Source organism: Ammospiza caudacuta, chromosome 15 (genome assembly GCF_027887145.1).
Source record: "Ammospiza caudacuta isolate bAmmCau1 chromosome 15, bAmmCau1.pri, whole genome shotgun sequence".
NCBI lineage: Eukaryota > Metazoa > Chordata > Aves > Passeriformes > Passerellidae > Ammospiza > Ammospiza caudacuta.
In genome coordinates this window covers 6719966-6743950 of record NC_080607.1, presented here as the reverse complement: position 1 = coordinate 6743950, position 23985 = coordinate 6719966, and the positions used below count along the sequence as shown (strand labels likewise).

The window sequence follows — 23985 nt, the reverse complement described above, 5'->3', positions numbered from 1 at the left end:
TTCTGAGAACATGGAGTCAGATTCATCATTCCTGCCTTTGTTGGGACATTCCCAGCAAATACAGTAATTTGGGGATGATGGTGGGAGAGCTGTGGTTGCTCCTGGTTTGAAAATGCTGCTTGGCACTCCAGGCTCTGCCCCAGCTCACCTGTAACCTGACATGGGGTGGGACTAACAGGGCCCATGGCTGGAGAGCAGCCTGGTGAGTGTGGTGTGTGTGGACTTGTCTGAATGCTCACCCCAGCAGCTTTTCCAGGAGATGCTTATTGGGAAAACAGGCAGCAGCAACCACCACCTAAACCCCACTCTGGCACAGCAGCCCATGCTGTTCCCCTAAAGCCTCCAGGACCTTCCAGCAGGTGCACCTGGACAGTGAGTTCAGCACAGTTTGCTCCTGGAGCAGAGCATGGAGCCCTGGAGCTCCTGCTCAGGCCTGCCTCAGCTGGAGCTCTGCAGAGGGAGGGGAGCCCAGTCTGACCCTGGGGCTGCACTGGCAGCTCGGCAGGGCTTCAAACACTGCAGCCCAGCTCTCCTGGGCCTGGGCTTCCCCTCCAGCCATGGCAGCACACAGTGGCTGTGTCCCTGTTAGCGTTCAGAAACACATGAGAATAATTCTATGCAGGTGCTTTTATTGAAGAGCTCTGGGTGTCAGGGGTACAAACCCAAATCTGACTCCGACATGGGTTCGGGATGAACGTGTTTTTATATTCTATCGTTATATAACTTTCATGTTAATTATTAAATTTATATTGTTCTATTGCATACATACATTTCAGCCAAGCATGGGCTCCTCGTGGCCCCCCCCCTCAAACTTCTAACATAGTTTCTCATTATTCTTCTTATGATTTAACAATAATTATATTTAATTACTAAACAATCATCACATCTAACAATTATATCATTTATTATACTGCTTACTCAGGTGCAATTTCACATGATCTGGCAAAACACAAAACCTAACATTTTCAGAGTCTATTTTTAACATTTTTCCAGGGCCCCACTATCATCCCCACTCCTGCTGGCCCTGCTGGGCTCTCTCAGGTGTCTGCCAGCCTGTGCAGGCAGGAGCAGCCCCAGCACCAGGGCTGCTGTTCCAGCCAGAGAAAAGGGTCCCTTGCAGTAACTGTGCCCAGGGTTGGCACAAAGTGCTCCTGGTGTCATCACTCACCTGTGTCTGCTCAGCAAAGGGATTCTGCTCAGTTGCTGCCACACTGAGAACCTGGACAGGATTAAACCTGGTTTAACTTCCAGTGGAGGGGAAGGTGCTGATCTCCACTTGCAGGTGATGCCAAACAAGGAGGTGGAATGGAGCTGTGTCAGGGCAGGGTCACAATCTGTCACAATCTGCCACAAGCCATGAGGAGGTGAGGGTGGGCTTGGCTCTCCTGCACATTCCCACTGGGATGGATTTGCAGGGCAGATGGAAACGAGCTCCCTAAGAGCCCTGCTGTGAGGATGAGGAGTAAAGAGCCCATTTGTTCAGTCTGCCAGCATGATCTGATTTCATACTCCGTGTTTAGCAGAGAAGCTGTTTCCCCTTGAGCAGAGTTATGCACTTTGCAGTTCCTTCTTTAAAACGACTTAGTTATACATTTGCTCCATGTTATTTTGAATTCTCTTGAAGATCAAGGACACTACAAAGCCAGCAAGATAAAATTAGCATCTGAGCTGTAGCCTTTGCTTGGTATAAGAAATGCAGATCAGCTTCACTTGCAGTGAATGCTGGAAGGTGAATTTCATTTATGCCTTCCTTCAGCAGACCCAGTTCTGCCATCCCTGTTTGTTTTGAGAGCCACCACAGCCCCTAAGCTGTCCTGGTATTCCTGTACAGCTGCTGCCAGAGGAAGTATCAGACCACAAAATCGGACCTCCAGCTGATAAGAAATCAGTTTGTTCAAAATCAGTTCTTATCTCCTCACAGTGTGATGCTGGGAGTTTCAGCAGGGGAGCATCAGGCTGGGTTTGTTTGTGCACAGCTCTCCAAGCAGCACCAGGCCCAGCTCCAGTGCTGGGGGATTAAAAGGCTTTTGGAGAGGAGATTTTGCCTGGAGAAGAGCCCAGGAATGACCTGAAGATGGGAGAAGTGCTCTGAAGGGGGGGTTGCAATGGTTTGGGTGGTGCCCATGCTCATGGGGCATCTGCTCGTTGGGGAAATGCTCTCAGAGGGCAAAGGTGGGTGTTGGAGGCCACTTGAGCCCAGCAGAGACATGAACAGTGTCTGGAGGAATCAAGGCACGTGTTCAAAAGGGAGATGAACCATCAGGAGGGGTGGCCAAAGGGACATAAACACCTCTCAATCCCTTCTCCTCAAGGCAGATTTCTTGGGCAGGTCCTTCTCAGGAGTTTCATAGAATCTCACATTGCCTCAAGCTGAAAGGGACCCACAAGGATCAGCAGCTCCCTTCTCCTCACAGGAATATCCAGAACTAAACAGAGGATTAAAAGCACTGTCCAGGTTCTCCTTGAGCTCTGGCAGGCTCTGCCATGATCATTTGTTTCCCTGGGGAACCTGCTCCAGGGACCAACGGCCCTCTGGGGGAAGAACATTTCCCCAGTGTCCCACCTGAACCTTCCCTGACACAGCTTCATCGCATCTCCTTGTTTGGCATCACCTGAAAGAGGAGATCAGCACCTTCCCCTTCACTGCCTGGAAGCTGAACTGTCCTGGGTTGTAGGATATGTGTGTGTTCTGTCCCCACCTGTCAGAGGTGGGGCAGTTCTCTGCTGTTCCTGGGGCAGTTTTTTCTTTCTCTCTCCCACAGCCAACCCTCCCTCCAGGAGATCTCTGCTGTCCATGGCCACTGAGTGTCCCTGCAGGGCTGATCCAATCCCAGCATCCCATGGGGAGATGCTCCGCCCAGGGGAGGAGCCAAGCATTCCTACCTGGATCCAATCTGAGCCTGGCACAGCACAGCAGCCTTTGCCCCCTGCATTGCCAGAGGAGCAGCTTTCTGCTGCCCTGCATTGCCAGAGGGAGCCCAGGCCCATCTGCAGCAGCCCTGGAGCTGCAGAGGAAAACTCCCCCCTTGTGCAGGATCCCTGCTGCAGCAGAGCCACAGCTGGCACTGCAGGAGGGCTGAGCCCCCATGGCATGGGGCTGGGACACCCCCCTGACACACAGGGGACAGGGCATGTTCTGACTCTGGAAGGGCTGGTTTGGGATTTTTTTTGTGCTATTGCATTTGTATTTTTAATTTTCCTAATAAAGAACTGTTATTCCTACTCCCCTATCTTTGCCTGAGAGCCCCTTATTTTCAAAATTATAATAATTCAGAGGGATGGGCTTTGCATGTTCCGTTTCAAGGGAGGCTCCTGCCCTCCTTAGCAGACACCTGGCTGTTCAAACCAAGACATGAACCAAGTTGAAGCCTGTCCAAGTTCTCAATGTGGCAACAACTGAGCAAAACCCCACTGCAAGTACCAGATCCAAGGAGAGGATCCGCCCAGCATCACTTGGCACAGGGTGATCCTTTCCATGCTTTCAGATGCAGGGTTGGAGCAGAATGGGCCATGAGATCCTGAGCAGAAATTCAAAGTTTAGATCCTTTTTTTTTTCCTTTGGCCATCACTGGAGCCTTTACCCATCATCTGTAGCCTTCATCCCTCTTCCTGTGGACTTGCTGGTGCCAGGCCCTGTTATCTCTTTGAAAACAGACCCAGAACTGACAGCCTTCAGAGCTCTGGCCCTGTTAGGTCTCACAGATGAAACATTATTTTCTCAACCTAGACCAGGAGGTGACTGGAAGGGCATCCACATGATCCAGAACAGTGCTGACCCCTCTGGGCTCCTGCAGCTCAGGAGCTGGAGCACTGACCCCAGAAGCAAAGGTTTCCTTTGAATCTGGCACATCCTAATCTTTTATTCATGGTGGGTCATCCATGGTTATAAGTCAAAGCAGGAAGAGGAGGAGGAGAGGTTAAAACAGCTACAAAACCACCTGAAGATGCAGATGGAATCTCAGAGGGCAGTCAGGATTAAGAGACCTGATTTCAAAACTGGCAAATTGCTTTAAATTCTTTATGTTTACAAATTCTGCACCCAGAACCTGAGGAACTCCATATTTCCAGCAAATGAATTCTCCCAGAATAAGGGATGTATTTTCTGTCTCTGTGTTTGCAGGGTTTCAGAACAGCTCTGAGTTTTTGCACAGTATTTGAGATGATTTACTGAGATCTAAGTAGGGTTGTCAGGGAGCATACTTGGGTGTCAGTCTCTTGATCTTCACTGATTTGTATCCATTTATGCCAGCTCAGGATTATTCTTTCAGGAAGATGCCTCTGAGTACCCAAGCTTTAAAGCCCAAGTTGGTTTAATTGGACTCTTAGGTAAAGTGTTTCATGTTTCCAAAGTAGGATGAACACAAAGACACTTTCACAGGGTTACTGATCCAAGCTTAAAAGCAGGTGTTTTTTCTGGGAATTGTGCTGTTACTTATGCTCATGGATTTACAGAGAGCCAGCAGGAAACAAGGCAAACCTGATCCATCTGGAGCCACTGGCACCATCCCCTCCAGCACAGCAACCGGGCAGGTCTGGATTTTAAACAGGATCGTGTCATCTGCAACCATGCTCCTTTTTAGGGAAGAGAATGTTGTGCACAGAACTAAAGGTGGATCCATGCCACAAATCCAGGCTTGGGATCTTTGTATCCAGATCCTTTTGTTTGTCCCATTGGAGGAGTAAGGCTGATGGTGAATTTTAGCTGTGGAGCCAACTTCTGCCAAATCTGAAGGAGGCGGGAGGCTGGATCCAGGCTGATGCCTGTCCAGTTTGCAGCAGAACACCTCATTCTCATTCCCAAATCCAGGTGCTGGCTGAGGGAGGACTCTGTCTGTGGAGCAGCCCTGGAGGGCTCTGAGCCGAGAGGATCTTGCTCAGCCCTGGGACAGGATGAGCTGTCACTGTCCCAGCACATAGGGACAGGGAGAGCTGATGGGCTGCTATTGTTGAAAATACATTCCTTACTTTGGGAGAATTCATTTGCTGATATTGTAGGGATTTCCATGTGTCTGAGGCTGGAAATGGGGCTGTGTGTTCTGTCCCCATCTGTCAGAGGTGGGGCAGTTCTCTGCTGTTCCTGGGGCAGTTTTCTTTATCTCTGCCACAGCCAATGCTCCCTCCAGGAGATCTCTGCTGTCCATGGCCACTGAGTGTCCCTGCATGGCTGATCCAATCCCAGCATCCCATGGGGAGCTGCTCCGCCCAGGGGAGGAGCCAAGCATTCCTACCTGGATCCAATCTGAGCCTGGCACAGCACAGCAGCCTTTGCCCCCTGCATTGCCAGAGGAGCAGCTTTCTGCTGCCCTGCATGGCCAGAGGGAGCCCAGGCCCATCTGCAGCAGCCCTGGAGCTGCAGAGGAAAACTCCCCCCTTGTGCAGGATCCCTGCTGCAGCAGAGCCACAGCTGGCACTGCAGGAGGGCTGAGCCCCCATGGCATGGGGCTGGGACACCCCCCTGACACACAGGGGCAGGGCCTGTGATCACTCTGGCAGCGTTGGTTTGTATCACTACGTTTTTACTTTATTTCTATTTTTTCCCTAATAAAATTCCTCCTCCCATATCTTTGCCTGAGAGCCTCTTAATTTCAAAACTGTAATCATTCGGAGGGAGGGGGTTTGCATTTTCCATTTCAAGGGAGGCTCCTGCCTTCCTTAGCAGACACCTGTCTGTTCAAACAAAGACAAAATTGCTGGGATTTCTGTTGGCAAAATCAAGTCTCTTTTTTCCTAGGGAAAAGGATAAAGTCCTTACAAACTGTGGATGTCTGGGATTCCCAGAAAGGTGCAGTAGCACCCAGCACGTTTCCAGCCTTATTGAGGGCAATATTCCCAAATAAAAGACAATTGAAGGGGGAGTAGAACGTGTCACCTTCTACTGTGTGGGACTTTTATTTGTGAAACACACAAAAAATTAAAGACCCTTCAGTTCTCTTGCCTACTCTTTCATGATTAACACAAAGGAGGAGGGATTGTATTTCACCTCTCTAACACCTGTCTAACCCCCCCTGAAAGGGTTTGCTGCACCCCCATGTTACTCTCATTTGAGGATTCACACTTTTCTGTCTGCTGTTATTTCACATTTCATTATCTCAGTGTTTCCAGACAAAAATAGTCCCACTCTGGCAAATCACTGGATGTTTTTCCTCTGTTGCAAACAGATTGCTTCCCTGCCCCTCCTCAGCATCCAGCCCTGGCTGCAGCAATATCCCTTTCATTAGATGGATCAGGAGCATCCTGCATCCTCCATATCAGTTTCCCCCCCACCTCAGATGCTGGGATTGATTTGGTGGAAATTTCCATGAGTTCTGTTACCTGTCCTAACATAAAATACCAACACCTGTGGGTTCGTTCCTAGGTTGTTTGTCACCTTCTGCTTCCAAGCTGATGTGGAAGCTCTAAGGAACAGACAAATAGTATTTGCCAGTTAGGTCTACTAATTACAGGACGTGTTTTTGGGAGGAAAAAAAAATTGTTTTCACTTGCAGTCTTTCCAATCTGTTTTGAATTAGGAGACACTTAGGATTAGAAAGTGTTTTCTCATTAGAACAAATGTCACAGATTTAAAAATCTCTTCATTTAAATTCCTCCTAATGTTCTTTGGCTTGAATGAGTGAGCTCTTAATGTCCATTTTAATTAAAGCATTTCTGTGGGATTTCTGCCTGGGCACCTAATGACAGCAGGTCTCAGGGAAGTGGATGTGCTCCAGCTACGAATGGGAACTCCTGGATGGCAACTGGGACTTTTTAGGGAAAAGTGCTAAAGGACACACAAATTAAGATGTGCCTAAGAAAGGATCCCACGCTTCCAGCAGGCAGAAACACCACATGGTTTGGGAGGCACTGGCTGGGTTTGCAAAGGGATTGATCTGAGCTTCCCAAGCCACTTTGAATTTTTCTCTTTTTGCTGCTGTTCTCCTGCCATCAGCACAGCTCTGGCAGCCAGGCAGGGGCGCTGGGCTTAGCTGTAGCACCCAGTCCCTGCTGCCAGACCCCTCCCCACGTTTCTCCTCCCTGTTCAGGTGAAGGTTGGTCCTTCCCCCACTCCCCAGCAGCTCCCGTGGTGCTGGACCCATTTGTCAATGCACACCCACGGGAGCTGCCAGTGGGCAGGGCTTTGCCAGCTTTCCCAGGTGAGAAATCCTTTGGCACAGCAGGTTTCAGCAGGCAGGAGTCTGTGTGGTGGCACAGGAAGGTAGGAAAGGGCTGTGAAATAAAAGCATTGTTGGAGCACATCCACATCCCTCTCCTGGAGCATGGCCAAGGCAGTGGGAAGCATCCTGCTGGGGAATTGGATGATCCTGCTCCTCAGTGTTCTTTTCCAGCTGGGAGAGCCCCCATTTCTCCCTTTTCCCTGGAGCAGCCTGGGATGAGGAGCTGGTCCCTGCCTCTGCCTCTCCACAGGATTGACATCCCAGGGGATCCAAGAGGGAAAGGACCTGGAGGCCAAGAGCAGCACATGCACAGTTTCCCTACAGTGTAGAGAAACAAAAAACCAACCACAGAGCCAGACCTGACTGATGGAAAAAGGCAGCAACCTGCCTGGGCTCACCCCAGTGGTGCCTGGCTCCCTCCCTCCCTCCCTCCCTGCTCCAGTGACACATAAATCTGGAGACAGTTAATAATGAAAGGCTATTAAGATAAGATTTAGTCTTTATCGTTCTTGTGCTTCCTTCATTTGTCAGGCACTTGAACCAAGCAGAGCAAAGTCGATCTGAGAAGCGCTGCTGATGCCCAGACAGTGGCAGATTTATTGGTGCTTGTGGCCAGGAACAACAACCAAGGGAACAGGAGCTACCTGGGCAGGTGTGGCCCTGTGTCATCAGTGTCCCTGCTCCTTTCCCTGGGGACACACTCAAAGCAGTCACCTTCACCTGGTAGCTCATAATGTCACTGCTGGAGCTGGGCAGCATTTCTGGGCCACAAAGTACCTTGGCAGACAAAGTGTTGTTTTGAGGAAGAAACTCATAAAATTATGCAATATGTTGTGTTGTAAGAGACCAAAATATCAGCTCATTCCAGCCCCTCCTTCCACTATCCCAGGTTGCTCCAAGCCCTGCCCAGCCTGGCCTTAGAAATTTTCAGGGATGCAGGGGCAGCCACAGCTTCTCTGGACAACATGTGCCAGGGCTGTTTAACCACCACACTTTAGGCAAATTGGCTTCTTTTTAATGATCTTTGGAAGAAATATTCTTTATTTGCTCCCCCTTCGCCAACATATTAATTGTTTTTCTGTCTTTTCTGAGAGAATCCTCTTTGTGCTGCCTCCCATTGTGCATCCTGTAAGGTGGAGGGAGTCCTTAGCAGCAAATCTTTGATTTCCTCAATGTAACAGTAAGAAAAATATAAGAAAATAAGCATAGGTTTTGTTTTCAGCGTGTTTTCAGCTGCATGTAGTGTGCAGATCCTGGAAGAAAAGGATACACAGGGCAGGGAGTACAGCCCCAAGGCTGCCAGAGCTCCAGGAGCATTTGGACAACACTCATGCACAGGGTGGGATTGTTGGGTGTCCTGGATGATCCTGGAGGCTCCTTCCAGCTGAGGATGTTCTGATCCATGATTCTGTGACTCCTTGGCAGGAATTCCTGTGGGCAGGAGCCTGAGGGGAGCTGTGCAGCCCTTCCTGAGACGACAGCAGTATGGATACAGCCACCTGCAAGGCACCTGCTTTTTGAGATCACGTTCACTGAGTTTTCCCTCCTTTAACATCAAGTGGATGAGCTCCAGCTCCCCCCTTCCAACATCCTTTTATTGCTTTTAGACTGACTTTGAGATGGGGTGGAAAAAGAAATCTGCGAGAGGTGAGTTCCAAGGTCAGCGCTGCTCACCCGGCTCTGTCATCCCACTGAGCTCATAAATTGGTGTTAACACCTCCTGGAAAGAACAACAAATATAAAAGGAGAACATGGCTCAGCCTGGGAAGCAGAGCCATTACTGGGGCAGCCACTGCAGAGCAGAGTCTGGCACAACAGCAAATCCAGCCCAACTCCAGTGCCTGCTCAGCCCAGATGTGATCCCAGCCCCTGGAAGCATCCTGGTCATCTCCCAGGAGATGGAGATGGAGAAATCTGCCTTTTCAAGCAACTTATTTTTCTAAACATCACAAAGCACCTGGGTATTTCTTGCTTCTCTCCTATTAGAAATCTGCTTTGGCAGAGCGCTCTTTTTTATTTTATTTTTTCTGCTTGTTCTTTAAACAGCTCCTTGGAATGGGGCTTTGTGGTGTGGAAAGCACAAATTAGTTCAGAGCCTTTCATTTGCACTCCCCACCCCTTCCACTTATGATTCCCTTCAGTGAGATTCACAGAATCTATTATTGCTGCTGCAGATTGGCCATGGTGTGACTTTGGTGCAAATTCTTTCTATGTTGGCACTGTTGCTTCATTGTTATTCTTTCTGTATGAGTGAAACAAAATGAAAAATTCATTAAAAACAGAGAAAAAATGAGGAAAGAAACCCACTGGTATTTCTCTATCTCCCAGCACAAAAAATCAAATGTAGAAGATTGAAAACAGGGTGATGGGAAGGGTGAGAGAGTTAAATGTCTGAAGGATCCAGCCACACACAGTGTCTAGGATAAACATGCCAATAAAAAGAATTAAAAGGACCTGCCATCTTCTAGGGTCCCACATCCAATTAGGAGCCTGGGAAAGGTCCTACAGGTGGACTCATGTTATTATGATATTTTCTGAAAAATCTCTTTGCTAGGATTTTTTATTTTTTGGGGGGGAGAGTGGGGAAGCTGAGAGGCTTCAGAAAAGAATGAAAACAATAATTATCTGATTGTTTGGGAATGTGGTCTGGAGATCATTTACCAACAGGTGCATCTTTGATTGGTTCCATGTGAATTGTTTTCAATTAATGACCAATCACCATCAGCTGTGTCAGCCTCTGAGGAGTCAATCACAAGCTTTCATTATCATTCTTGTAAAGCCTGATGTATCTTTTCTCTTTCAATATAATATAATATAATATAATATAATATAATATAATATAATATAATATAATATAATATAATATAATATAATATAATATAATATAATATAATATAATATAATATAATATAATATAATATAATATAATATAATATAATATAATATGTGTTCTGAGAATTTGGATCTCTCACCTCATCCTGGAGACCTCACAACACCACAAACTCACTTTCTTTCGATGTTTCAGCAGGCAGTCCCCCCTCAGAGGAGCTCTGGGAGCTGCACCATGGCTCAGGGAGCTCCCCATGGAGGGGCTCTGCCCTCAGTCCTGCTCCCAGGGAATCACAGAATCATGGAATGTCCTGAGCTGGGAGGGACCCCCAGGATCAGCCAGGGCAGCCCCAGCCCTGCACAGACACCCCAACAGCCCCACCCTGGGCACCCCTGGCAGCTCCTGGAGCTCTGGCAGCCTCGGGGCTGTGCCCATTCCCTGGGGAGCCTGGGCAGTGCCAGCACCCTCTGGGGAAGAGCCTTTCCCTGGTATCCAGCCTGAGCCTCCCTGGCACAGCTCCAGCCATGCCCTGTCCCTGTCCCAGAGCAGAGATCAGAGCTGCCCTCGGGAGGAGCTGCAGCCCCTGATGAGGTCTGAGCTCAGCCTTCTCTTCTCCAGCTGGACAAACCAAGTGCCCTCAGCAATCCCCAGATTGCCCCTCCAGGCTGGCAGGACCCCACATTCTCCCCTTCCCAGCTGGGCTGGCACCCCCAGGCCCCACATGGCCCCAAGTCCCCACAGACATCACCTCTAGTGTGGCTTGCCCCATTTTTCCAAGCAGGGAGGCAGAGGCAGGAGGTGGCAGGGAGGGGACAAACTGAGGGAATCTGAGGCACAGCCAGACTCTGCTGGCAGTGGGACTCTGGGAACAGCTCCCCACCAAATGGATGCTCTGTGGGCTCCCTGTGCTTCCTTCTCTGGTTATGGCACTCTGCCTGTGCACCACCCCGTGCTGGCTTCTTGCACAGCCTGTTGTATTTTCAGGGCTCCCAGACAAAGGAAGGAATGATGACTTTGACTCCATGTTCTCAGAAGGCTCATTTATTATTTTATAATACAATATTATATAAAACAATACTATACTAAACTATACTAAAGAATACAGAAAGGATACAGGCAGAAGGCTAAAAGATAATAATGAAAACTCATGACTCCTTCCAGAGCCCGGACACAGCTTGGCCATGATTGGCCATGAAGTCAAAACAATTCACATGAAACCAATGGAACAATCACCTGTTGGTAAACAAACTCCAAACACATTCCAAAGCAGCAAAACACAGGAGAAGCAAATCAGATAATTATTGTTTTCCTTTTTCTCTGAGGCTTCTCGGTTTCCCAGGAGCAAAATCCTAGGCAAAGAGATTTTTCCAGAAAATATGACGGTGACAAGGGCCTTCTGAATTTCCCAGTCTGCAGCCTCAAGGACACCCATTCAGGACTGGAGGGACAGATCCGCAGGGAAAGTACAGCCAGAGGAGCTGGGCCATGCCCTGGAGCTCCTCCTCACCAGTGGGACTTCAGCAAAATTGTTCTGAGTGGTTCTTCAGCCTCAGAGCAGTGTGTGAGTGTTCAGGGCACACCAAGGGACTTGGATCAGCAGATCCTCAGCTCTGCAGGCTGGAGGTCCCTGTCCACTTCTCCCTGGGATAACGCTGCTAAGGAGCATCTTCTGTGGCTCCTCACATGGAAACCCACAGCAGCCCAGTGCCTTGGTGCTGGGAAGGGCTCGGGTGTGGTTTCCTCCTGGCAAACCAAATCAGCACCTCCCAGTGCAGGTGGCTTTGTAAAGGCTGGAGGAGCCCTGGGCTCCAGGGAGATTAGGGATGGGTTGAGCTCTACCTGCGTGCCAGTTACAAGGGGCAAGACCCCTCAGGGGTCTTTGCTGGACCATGCCAATGACCTGACAAATGCACCCTCAAAATGAGACCCTCAATGTCCCTTCCAACCTGAGCTCTTCTGGAATCTTGTGGCTCCCCAATCCTGCTGCAGCTTTTTTATTCTCCTGACAGACTGTCACAGAGATCATGTCTTGATCTCCATGATCATCACTACATTATTATCCATCCCAGGAGGGGGGACACCCCCCCAAAAATAATCACCTAAATATTTTTTTTTAAATAAAAATGACAAAACATTTCACAGGATCTCTGCTGAGGAATGTCACAGAGGAAGAAAAACTCTTTTTGTGATCAAGAGACTGAACTTCAAAACACCCAAACTGCACATCTCCACGGGGCACCTTTCTGCAGGGTTATTAATAAGAAATAATTGTTTTAAATGCAGAAAAGCCTGTGTACTTTCTATTCACTTCCAAAAGCCCTGCATCACTTGTCCTTAATGAATAATGAAAGATGCTTTTGTATTGCTTCCCACCCATAGACTTTCAAGTGATTGTTAAGCAATAATAAATAGGGCTCTAAAGAAATCAGGGTTTGATGAAAACTTAATTCTGGACTAATAAGAGAAGCACTTGCTGCTGCACAAGTTTATAGACATTCCTGGGGCTTTGGTGGGTGGAGAATTTTGGTGAAAGCTCTGAATGTTCTAGCCCTGGGAAAATATCACTAAATGATTCTGAAATGTTGTTGTGTAGCTCCAAGGGAATTAGAATTTGGAAGGAAAGCAGGAGATGCCATGGTCACAACAGACACTTTGATGCCCTGATCACAGCCCTGATGTGATCTCACTCTGAGGGAGGATTTATCATGGAAGGCCAAACCCAAAGAGGACATTGTTCTCCAAGAAGAGAGGGAGAGCAACATCCTGTGTCAGACTGGGGAATTTGGATTTCATGGGAAACAGTGCATTCCACCAGGAAGCTGGTGTGGCTTTCAGCCCTGCCCGGGGAAAGCACATGGTGCGGGTGAAAAACTGGATCTTGGAAGGGATATTATGGAATAATGGAATGGGTTGGGTTGGAAAAGACCTTAAAGGCCATCTTATCCCACCCCCTGCCATGGCGGGGACACCTTCCACCGTCCCAGGCTGCTCCAATCCCTGTCCAGCCTGGCCTTGGGCACTGCCAGGGATCCAGAGGCAGCCACAGCTGCTCTGGGCACCCTGTGCCAGGGCCTGCTCACCCTCACAGGGGAGAATTTCTTCCTGATATCCAATCTAATCCCTGCCCTCTGTCAGCCATGAGCTGCCCAAGAAAAATTAAGATAAAAAGCCAGTTAATTGCTCCCATTTGGGTTGGTAGGTAGCAAGCTCTTGCCTCCAGCTCACAGCCAGAGACATCTTGATGCTGACAGGAGAGTTCACCTTACTGAGGGTTCTTTACCCAACCTTCAGAGGTACCTTCTGAGCCCCTCAACAGTCCCATCAGCAACCAGCACTGTGTCAGACAGTTTTGTGTAACTGATGGCTTAAATGCCACTATAATTCTGTTGGGATGAGTGGGGAAAACTTGTGGGGGATTTGCTTTGATTGATTTGTTCTGTTGCACTATCCCAGGCATGTAACAGGGATAAATTTCTTCACTGAAAATGTTGTCCAACCCCAGCACAGCTGCCCAGGAGGGTTTAAAAGCTGTGAGGATGTGGCACTTGGGGACATGGGTTAGTGGTGAGCTTGGCAGCGCCGGGATAATGGTTGGACTTGACGGCGATTGTGATTTATGCCTCTCTGATGGCTCGCTCCCGGTGCTGAGCTCCTGCCCTTCCCTAGCACGCTGTTGAGAGCAGCTGCATGAAATTATTTGCATTGATGTCACCCGGACCCCGCTGCCGTGAGCTGTGGAACCCGTGTGCCACCTCCGAGCGATGCTGTCCCTGCACGGCTCCGTGTGTGCCGGTCCCTCTAGCGCCGGGGCGCTCAGCCCGGCCTTCCCTCGCCTTTAAACAGCGGCGAAATGCCGGGCGTTAATTTCGGTCAGGAAACATCATTTTCCCAAAGGAACCGCTTCCTTCCCGGTGAGTGCCAGGAGCAGGCGGATACAGAATGGAGCAGCCGAGATGAGCATCGCGCTGTTACCGAGAGCCCCTGGGGAAGAGCGGCCGGGCCAGAGCTCCGCGCTCGACCCGTGGCTCCGCTGCGCGCTCGGCGGGTGTGAACTTCGGCTGCGGCTCCGGTGAACCGGGGGTAGGCAAAGAGCGGTGCCGCTGCGAGCGCTGAGAGCGGCTGCTCCGCAGCTCCCGGGCCGCGGTGCAGGGCCGGGACCGCGGACACCGAGAGCCCCGAGCGCAGCCGAGCCCGACCAGGGCCGCCCCGCCGCTCCCTCACGGGGACCCGCGCCCGGAGCAGCCCCGCGCGCCCGGCCCCGCCCGCGCCCGCCCTGCTCTGGACTCTTCCACCGCGCGGGCAGCGGAGCGGGAGGGAGCGGGCCGTGCGCGGCAAGCGGCGCTGCCCCAGGCCGAGCCCCGGCGGAGCGGCCTGCCCGGCACTGCCCCGTGAGGGCGGATCGGTACAGGCTGCGCCGCGGTAGCAGCGAGAGCGGGCGGTGGGCAGAAGGGTGGGCGCTCCGTGGCGCGTGGGTCCCCCCCGGCTCGGAGCCGTGGTACGGTCGGCGGGAAGGAGCCGCGGCGCGGGGCGGTGCGCGGCACTGAGCCGGCGGCTCCCGCGGGCGAAGCGGGACGGGCCGGGCCCTCCGTCCGCACGGCACCGACCTGCCCGGCACCGACTACCCGGTGAGTGCTGCCGCCCCTTTCCCCGGCTGCTGCGGGGTGCTGCTCCCACCAGCCGGAGCGTGCGGTCCGTGCTGGTAGCGCAGGCTCCCCTTGCTAGTGGCACAGTGACTTAGTGCTGCTTTATTATTTTTTTTTCCTTTTCAGTCTCCACTTTCCCTATCGGTTTTCTTGTGTATGGTTAGGTTTTTCCGCCCCTGATGCACGTCTTCCTCATTTTACGGGATGGGGAAGTGCCGCGCCTAGAAGCGGCTGCCGGGTGGGTCCGACCCCGCCGGGGCGGCGATGGCTCCGGGGCTGAGCCCTGCGCGGGTCCCGGGCGCTTGGCAGGGATGTCCGCGGTGTGACCGCACGGTCGCGGGGTACTTCGTGCCTCCTGCAGACCGGAGATGCTCGGCTGCTCTGCCAGCGGGGCCTCGGGCAGCGGGAGCGGCTTCGTAGCGAGAAAACAGGCGGAATACCGAGCCCGAGCGGCGCTGAGCCGCGCCGCTCCCCGCGGGTCCGAGCGGAGCCCTGCGGGCTCCAGCGCGCGGTGCCGGCACCGCCGGAGCTTCTCTGTCGCGATTGTGTCGGGGCTGCTGATGTCTGTCGGGAGCTGTATGTGGGAACAGGCTCCCGGGGGAAGTGGTGGAGTCACTATCCTTGGAAATGTTAAAAATTAGCAGATGTGACACTCGGCCGTTTTAATTGGCACGGGGTGACTCGGTCAGAGGTTGGAACCTGATGATTTCTGAGGTCTTTATTAACCTTAATGATTCTGTTGATTTGAGGTGATGTGTGAAACTCCGGCTCTTGCTCCAGAGCAGCTTTGGTGAGTGTGAAACAGTCAGATCTGGCCGTGGCTTTGGCAGGGTGTCCGGCGGCTGATTCTCTTTGGACAGCAGGGACATAAACTGGACAGCAAACTGGATGTGCACCTTTATTTTCTGTCTAACTGGACAGCAAACTGGATGTGCACCTTTATTTTCTGACTGTTTTCTGACTGCTCTTCTTGTTCCTGAAGAGCAAGAGCCCACCTGCAGGAACAGCCCATCGCAGTTGTACTGCAATGCTTCAGCACAGAATCCCAGAATTACTTAGGTTGGAAAAGCCCGCTAAGATCGAGTCCAGCATTGCCAAGCCCACCACTAAACCACGTCCCCAAGTGCCACTTCTACACCTCTCTTAAATTCCTCCATGGATGGTGACTCCACCACTTCAGAGTGTATTTCTCCCGGTTTTGGCCGGGAACCAGCCCGAGCTGTGGGGCTCGGGGGCCTGCCCTCAGCGCAGCGGCTGCTCCGGCTCTGAGGAGACTGAACTCAGTGGCATCGCGGCTGGCTTGGGCTGACATTCAGGGCCAGGAGAAAAGACTCTTTTATTTCCTATTGAGGAACCTGCTGTCCTTCCCCAGCAGTAAATCCGTGTGGTGGCCGATGGCCGGGCAGGGAGGGAGGGACGGCGGTGGCACCGCGGGTCGGACCCTGCTGCCGCCCCCCCCGAGCTGGCAGGGCCAGCACCAGCCCTTGGCATTGGCCCTGGAGCTCAGTGCCCTGGCTGAACGTGTTTTCCTTGGCTGTCATCGGGCCAGCAGGGCCGGGCTGTGTCCCTGCCCCTCCGGACTGCCCCTGCTGCGGGAGGAGGGCAGAGCTCTCACACAGATGCCTCCGCTCCGGGTCTCCCTTCAGCAGCGAATGGGAGGTGCCGCTTTCCCTTTGCCCTGTCCTGTATTCTGCTGTTTGTTGAAATTTGGGCTCTCTGTGTTGTTCTAAAGCACAGGGAAGGAGCTTGGCTTCTAGGTGAGCTCAGGGATGGTAATTTTGTTCTGCTGTTTGTTGGTATTTGGGCTCTTTGCATTGTTCTAAAGGTCAGAGAGGGAGCCTGGCTTCCAGGTGAGCTCCGGGATGCTCATTTTGCCCCGTCCTTTATTCTGCTGTTTGTTGGGATTTGGGCTCTTTGCATTGTTGTAAAGGACAGGGAAGGAGCCTGGCTTCCAGGTGAGCTCTTTTTCCCTGCTGTTTGTTGGGATTTGGGCTGTTTGCACTGTTCTAAAGGACAGGGAAGGATTCTGACTGGTTTCCAAGTCAGTCCTGGGATGCTCATTTTGCCCTGTATCCTGCTGTTTGTTGGGATTTGGGCTCTTTGCATTGTTGTAAAGGACAGGGAAGGAGCCTGGCTTTCAGGTGAGCTCTGGGATGCAGGGATGGGAGCTGAGGAGCAGTTCCACAAGCAGAACCTCAGATGTGTGACCCTGACCCTGGAGCATCTTCCTGGGCTGCCGGCTCTGGCTGACAGCTTGTCACAAGGTTTATTGCTGCCGTTCCTGGAAGCCTTTCTGTGGTTTTGGCCGCGTGTGAAAGCTTCCTTGGAGAGGGGAGGGTGTTCAGACACTCCTCCAGCTCTCTGAGCTGGGGAAGATTGCTGCTGTTTCACTTCTGTCAGGCTGATGTTGGAGATGGATTTCAGGAGAACGGCAAAGCAGAAAGAGGTGTGTCTCTTAAGAGCCACTTTCTTTAGAAATGGCTGATAATAGACAGTCCGTTTGGGGAGGATGTTTTATTTAGGGATTGAAAAGAGAGGATTAAAGCTCTCGACAGAGAACAGTTTATGTGGAGTAAGTGATGGGACTTGATCATTCAGAAAAAGACTCTAACGTGTTGCCATCACCAAGACAGCTTACAGCTCTCTGTGTCCCAAATCATTCAGTGAAAACAACAAAACTCCTTTTGATTTAACTTCTTCACTGGTGGCTGCATAAGGAATTTTCAGACCTAGCAATAAATTTGTATCTGCTCAAAGAAAACAGCCTATGGGTTTAAAAATCTGTGATATGCTAAAGGTACTGTGGATTTATCCAAGGTGTTAATTGTAGGCACTGGAAGTAGCTGTGTCTGTCTCACAAAATTGCAGCTTTTCCTTCCTTGCCCCCTCCCATCAAGTTACTGGCACAGGGCTATGCTCCTGGATTTGCAGAAGCACAGAGTCACTGCTCGTAAAATTACTGAAATAAAAAAGGTTTATGCAGGGGAGAAGAAACAAGAATCAAATTTTAGGCTCAAATTGTGATTCCAAAACAAGTTGCTCATTCTTCTCACAGCTTGAGGTTTGTGATGGAAAGGTTGAAAATACCCAGCAAGAAAAACAGGCTGGGGGAAAAAAAAAATCTGGAAGAAACTGAATAGAGTGAAATTCAGAATAAACTGTCATCAGAGAGTGTTTATAAACCTGCTGGAGAAAAGGAAGGGAGCAACCATTCAGATCAATAACAAGTTCTTTTTTCATAACTGTAGAGCTTTAATCATATAGTTTAAAAATATAATCCTAAATGTGTGCATTTTATACCTGTGCTGGTAGCTGGGGCTAAATCTGTAGAGTTCATGCTGATCTGGGTAATCTGAATCAAGCTGAATAGTAAAGAGGCTCTTAGGAGGATCTGAAACCCAGGAGGCATTTTTCAAACCTGAGTTATGTCACTTTTTTTAGAGGTGCCTCAGGCAATTGCATTTTAAGAAGACAAAGCTTTTGTTTTCAAGCTGGCCTAGAAAAATGCCAAGGATGAATCCAAAGTAAAGGCTTTCAGAAGTTGTCATTTGTGATTAAGTTGATTTTGCTGCTGTGCACAGAAGGCTGCTGCCTTCCCTGGCGTGCCCAGAGCTGGGGCTATTTTTATTTTTACCACCAGTCCTGGTGTACCTGTTTAATTCCAGTGAGTAACAGTGCCTGGGGGGGTCTCACCTGAAAGTGTGTATTTAATGAGAGGGTCTGCCAGCTCCATCTCCAATAGAAAATTAACTGTTAGGTGCATTAGAAAAGGCAGAATTGAGGTGATACCGGGCAGGGATTGACTTAGATGGGTGTTCTGCAGAATTAACATCTGTCTGTGTCTAGTTTGGTGTTTGAGATGCTGGAAATACCAAAGCCAAGGCTGTTTCCTTTTCCAGAGGCCGGTCTGCACGCACATAGTGAATCCAAAGCTTTTCTTGGGGCTTTTGCAGCCTGAAACAATCAGGAGGAGCATCCTGGTGTTGCCAAGCTGTGGGCAAACAGAGGAGCTGCTCCTGCAGAGCCCGAGCTGGGGGAATATTGTGCAGGATGGAACAGATGATGCTGGAGCATGGATGTGGAAGAGTCTGCTGGCTGCAGTCTGGAGTGCTGTGAGCTCCCAGCGAGATGCTCCTTGGTAGAGAAAGGTGAAATCCTGCGAGTGTTGGAATGGCTGCTTGTCCTTAAATGAAAGGAGAGTCGGTTTTGTCTGAAAATGTGCTGCAGGTGCAGTGCCAGGGCTGTCTCACCTGGGCAGGAGGTGTCCCTGCAGCCCCCCTGGCCCTGGGGGCAGCAGATTCCTCAGCCCTGGCTCTGGATGCCCGGGAAGGGCTATAAGGGCAGCCTGAGTCACCCTTTTGGCTCTTGTGTAACACCCAAACAATGCTGCTTGTCCTGCTGGCCCGGGGCTGCCCAGCACCAAGGGATGTGGCACTGGATGGAGCCTCTGCAGGGGCACCTCTGAGCTGCAGCTCAGCCTGGCACCTACAATCACAATATTTGATTGTGTTTTTAAAGCAAGACTGGAGAATGTATTGCAAAGGTGTAGAGCAAGTAGTGCTGGTGATCTGAGGCAAGACTTGGCCTTTGCAGGGAAGGTCCCCAGTTGATCTCAGGGCTTCTGGACTTCTCCTTCCCCCCTGGTGCCAGAGCTGCCTGGCAGGATGTGCCCAGCAGGATGCTGAGCTCTGTTCCAGGAGCATCCCTGCGCCTGCAGCAGAATATTTCCTTTCCTAAACAGCCATAGACTTTGCCAGTGATGTTGCACAACTGGTTTTTTGGGTTGTTTTTTGTTTTTTTAATTTGCTCCTAAAGATCTGGTTTAAAATAGAAAACACAATGCCAGGTCGCTAGGGTTTGTTTCTACCAAGAGTGAGGTAAATAGATGGGCACCTCTGGGCTGTGTGTGTGAATTCAGTGACTCCCTGGTGGTATCTGCAGCATCACCTCCGTGTGGAGATGGTACCAAACAAAAGGAGCTGAGAAGTGCCAGGGCTTTATCTGATGATGCTTTTGCAAGCAGCTTACATTTCAACAAATACAGCCGCGCTGGGAATGAATGTGAACTCATTTTCAGCTTGCTACTGCCGGCAGAATGAGAATGACCGGGTTAAAAGTGAGAGCAGGAGGAATAACTGAGGCGGTGCAGCTCCATTCCTGCTGTGTCCCACCTCCCTGGGAGGGACAACATCCTTCCCCTGCTGGCACTTTAACAGGAGACAATTTCTGCAATAGAAGATGTTGAGGGAAAGGTGGCAATGGGCACAATTTGTGTTCATTTTAATGTGTGAATTCTTGAGGTCAGGATGGGCTGGCAAAAGGTAGACAGAGAAGGTGGTTGCAGGTCTCTCCACCAAAGCTCTTGATGTCTTTATTAGTCTAAATCTTGTGCTGCCCTTCTGTCTTTGGCAAACTTTCTTTTGGAAAAGTGTCTTGGGAGCATTAGTGAGGGAAGTTCCTTTGGAAGGGTGTGGGGAGCCTTCCCCTGGTGCTCTGCCTGCTGGCACTTAACAGGAGAATTTCTGCAAGAGAAGGTGTTGAGGGAAAGGTGGCAATGTGGAACCATTGGTGTTTATTTTAACGTGTGAACTCGTGAGTTCCGATGGGCTGGCAAAGGTCACAGTGGACAGAGGAGGTGGGCAGGTCCCCCCCCCACCAAAGCTCTTGATGTCTTTATTAGTCTAAATCTTGTGCTGTCCTTCTGTCTTTGGCAAACTTTCTTGTGGAAAAGTGTCTCGGGAGCATTAGTCAGGGAAGGAGTTCCTTTGGAAGGGTGTGGGGAGCCTTCCCCTGGTGGTCTGCCTGCTGGCACTTAACAGGAGACGATTTCTGCACGAGGTGTTGAGAATGTGGCAATTGACACTGTTTTGGAACCATTAGTGTTCATTTTAATGTGTGAATTCCTGAGTTCGGCATAGGCTGGCATAGGTCACAGTGGGCAGAGAACGTGGTTGTAGGTCTCCCCATCAAAGCTCTTGCTGTCTTGGTTAGTCTAAATCTCGTGCTGCCCTTCTGTCTTTAGCAGACTTTCTTTTGGAAAAGTGTCTTGGGAGCATTAGTGAGGGAAGGAGTTCCTTTGGGAGGATGTGGGGAGCCCTGGCTGTGCCAGCTCTGCCCAGGGCAGCTGTGCTTTCAGTGCCCTCAGTGCCCACGGCTGCCTTTCACCTGCCCTCCAGTGACACCCTCCCCTTGCCAGGCCTTCAGGGTGACTCTTCTGGCCCAGCCTGTGGCCCCTGTGTAGAAAACTGCAGGTGCTCAGACGTAATTCTTTTTCAAACCTAGCAAAAATCTGGGTGTTTGCTGCGGGACAGCCCTTGCAGAGCTGGTGGTGCTGCCTGGCCTGAGCTGTGCTCCTGCTGAGGGGCAGCACTGGAGGGGTTTGGTGGCTCAGCAGCTCCTGGTTCCCGTCCCTGGGGCTGTGCCTGCTGGAAAACAGGGATTTTTGTTGGTGCTGCAGCAGTCTGCAATGCTTGGAGCTCTTACAGCTCCTGAAGCTCCTTCTGGAGTTGGTAAAAGCTGTAAGCATGGCAGAAATCCTCTTGAGCTCTTCTAGTAATTTAAACTTACTGTTTTTATTTATAATTTTTTAACTTCTGCTCCAAAGAGTGCAGCTCTTACATTCACACATTTCAACAGGCCAATAAAACCTCACCTCTGTGATGACTCTGAGAGAATCCCAGAATGGTTTGGGTTGGAAGGGACCCTAAAGCCCATCCAGGGAGGGAAGGCAGGGATGTGACCGTGTTCACAGGGGTTCTTGGATGAGGGAAGAGGTGAGGATCTGACTGCATGTTTCAGAAGGCTGATTTATTATTTTATGATATATATTACATTAAAATTGTACTAAAAGAATAGAAAAAAGGATTTCATCAGAAAGATGAACAGAATAGTAAATAAATAATAATAGAATAATAAATAAATAATAAGAATAGAATAGGAAGGAATGATAATAAACGTTTGTGGCTCAGCTCTCTGTTGCAGCCAGCTGACTGTGATTGGCCATTAATTAGAAACAACCAACATGGGCCAATCACAGATCCACCTGTTGCATTCTGCAGCAGCAGATAATCAATGTTTACATTTTGTTCCTGAGGCCTCCCAGCTTCTCAAGAAGAAAAATACCAAGAAAAGGATTTTTCATAGAAGATGTTTGCCACACAGGGACACCTGCCACCATCCCAGGGTGCTCCAAGCTCCGTCCAGCCTGGCCTTGGGCACTGCCAGGGATCCAGGGGCAGCCACAGCTGCTCTGGGCACCCTGTGCCAGGGCTTCAGCATCATCACAGGGAACAGTTCCTCATTCCCAATATCCCATCCATCCCTGCCCTCTGGCAGTAGGAAGCCATTCCCTGTGTCCTGTCCCTCCATCCCTTGCCCAAAGTCAAGGATCTGGCTATGAATTTTCAGTTCAAGATGAAAAATCCTTGGTGCAGCTGCAGCCCTGCATCCAGTGTCCATCCTGTCCCCTCTGGTGGCACCCTCAGGGCACAGGTGAGGGTGAGGAGAAAAACCCCTTGGGAATTTCGCCTGGCAGGAAAGCTGTGCAGGTAATTCTGCACATCCCAGGTGGGGTTTGGGTGTTTTCCTGTTCATGAGGAGATGTTTTCCAGTGCTTCCCTGCAGCTGGGCTCCCCAGCCATTTGACTGCAGCACAAATAGCATTTCCATGGGAATAATGCCGAGCTTGCTGATGCCTTCTGTGAGCACAGCCACACCTCGTGGCAGGAGACAGGCAGGGAGGGCTTAGATGATTTAATTAAACTTGTTGTGAGGAAGAAATTAAATTTGGTCTCTTGCCCTGCTCGTATTACGAGGGGGAGAGCGCAGCCTCTCTGAACTGAGCCATTCCTTGCCTTCTGTTTGCCTTGGAAAAAAAGCAATTTCTCTGTCAGCTTTTAGCCTGGCTCCTGGGCCCCAATTGCTTGTTTATCTTCAGCAGCTCCCCAAATGGCTTTGAAGATGGCCTTAAACATTGATCATCTCTTCCAGTCCTTCATCTTTGTTCTGCCAGCAGACATTAGGAAAGATATTTTAAATTACCTTTCCCCCCCAAATGAACGGGCTATGTGTATGGGCTGGGAGAATTAAAGCTCTTTCAGCCAAAGTATAAATCAGCTGCTCCCATGTTTTTGCCCAGTTCTCCTGGATTCATCTTCCAGCCCAGTCTGCAGAGCAGCAGGGATTCCAGGGAAGATAAAAGCCAAAGTGCAACCTAATTTCAAGGCAGTGTTGTGTTTGAGGAGCAGGATCCTGTTTAAAAATGACTTTTTCTCCCCTTATTGCAGCACTGGGATCTTTCTCCTTGCTGCTCCCTAGGGAAGGGCTGGGGGGCTCCGTGGGGTGATGCTGTTCAGACAATGGGGTGCAGAGCTGAGGTGATGCCTGACACTGGCAGCTGCTGGCAGGGAAGTTTGGAAAAGCAACTTTTGGATCTCTTCCTTTGCCATTTGAGCACTGAGATCTGGGAAAAAAAAAAAAAAAAAAAGGACTGGCTAACAGCAGAACATTTATTCTGTGTCAAACAGGCAGCAGACAGCAGAGGTGGTTAATTCAGCATGGAAAAGCCCAGAGCTACAGCTGAACAGGCAGGAAGGTTTAATCAATCATTTGGAGCAGGTTTCTGGTGCTCCTTTATGCAGACCCAGTTTTTTGTGGTGTTGTTAACATTTAATTGGTACCATGTCACACCAGCCTCCCTCCCAGGCAGAGCTGGAAGGGAGCGGGTTGTTTACATGCACAATCCCCTTAATTCCTGGTGAGAGGACGTCCTGCAGGGCTTGGGCTGAGGAGCTGGGCTCAGTGAAGGGGCTGCAGCAGCCTGAGCTCTGTGTGGGGTTGTGATCCAGGCTGGTGTCTGCATTTATTGCTTTTATCATCATTTATCATATCACAGAGTCAGAGACTAGTCTGGGTTGGAAGGGACCTTAAGGGTCATCTCATTCCAGTCTACTCCTGCAGTTCAATTTGCAGATTCCATGTCCCCATCCCCTTCTGTGTGCTGATGCTCTCTGCCTTTTCAACCCCTGGTTTGCAAGAGGGGGGAAAAGCAGTGTGACCTCAGAGTTAAAAGATTTTAGCCTTCTATGTAGCATCAACATCTACATTTTGTACTTTGTTGTGAGGCACTGGTGCAGGGGGTTCTGGCTCAGTGAGTCAGAGGCTTTTACCCACTCAGTGATGTGAGTAATTCATGGCTTGCCCCAAGTCTGCACAGCTGGGCTGCCAAACTGCAGCGTGTTGGGGAGTAAATATTGCATGTTTACACACAGCCTTTTCTCTCCAAGTCCCCAAAAAGAGGATGAGCCACTTTAACAGGCTGCTCAGGCTGGGTGGGTGCCATATCCTGGGGCAAAATGCAGTT

The 23985-nt window shown here is 50.4% G+C and overlaps 1 protein-coding gene across 1 annotated transcript in view; it reads left to right on the top strand.

Moving 5' to 3' along the window:
- The first annotated feature begins 14529 nt into the window (after positions 1-14529).
- The window catches only part of RALY (RALY heterogeneous nuclear ribonucleoprotein), a 134311-nt gene continuing 124855 nt past the window's right edge, over positions 14530-23985 (top strand). The window contains exon 1 of the mRNA XM_058814621.1: positions 14530-14606. The gene's annotated coding sequence lies outside the window, so the exon portion shown is untranslated. The remainder of the gene's footprint in view (positions 14607-23985) is intronic.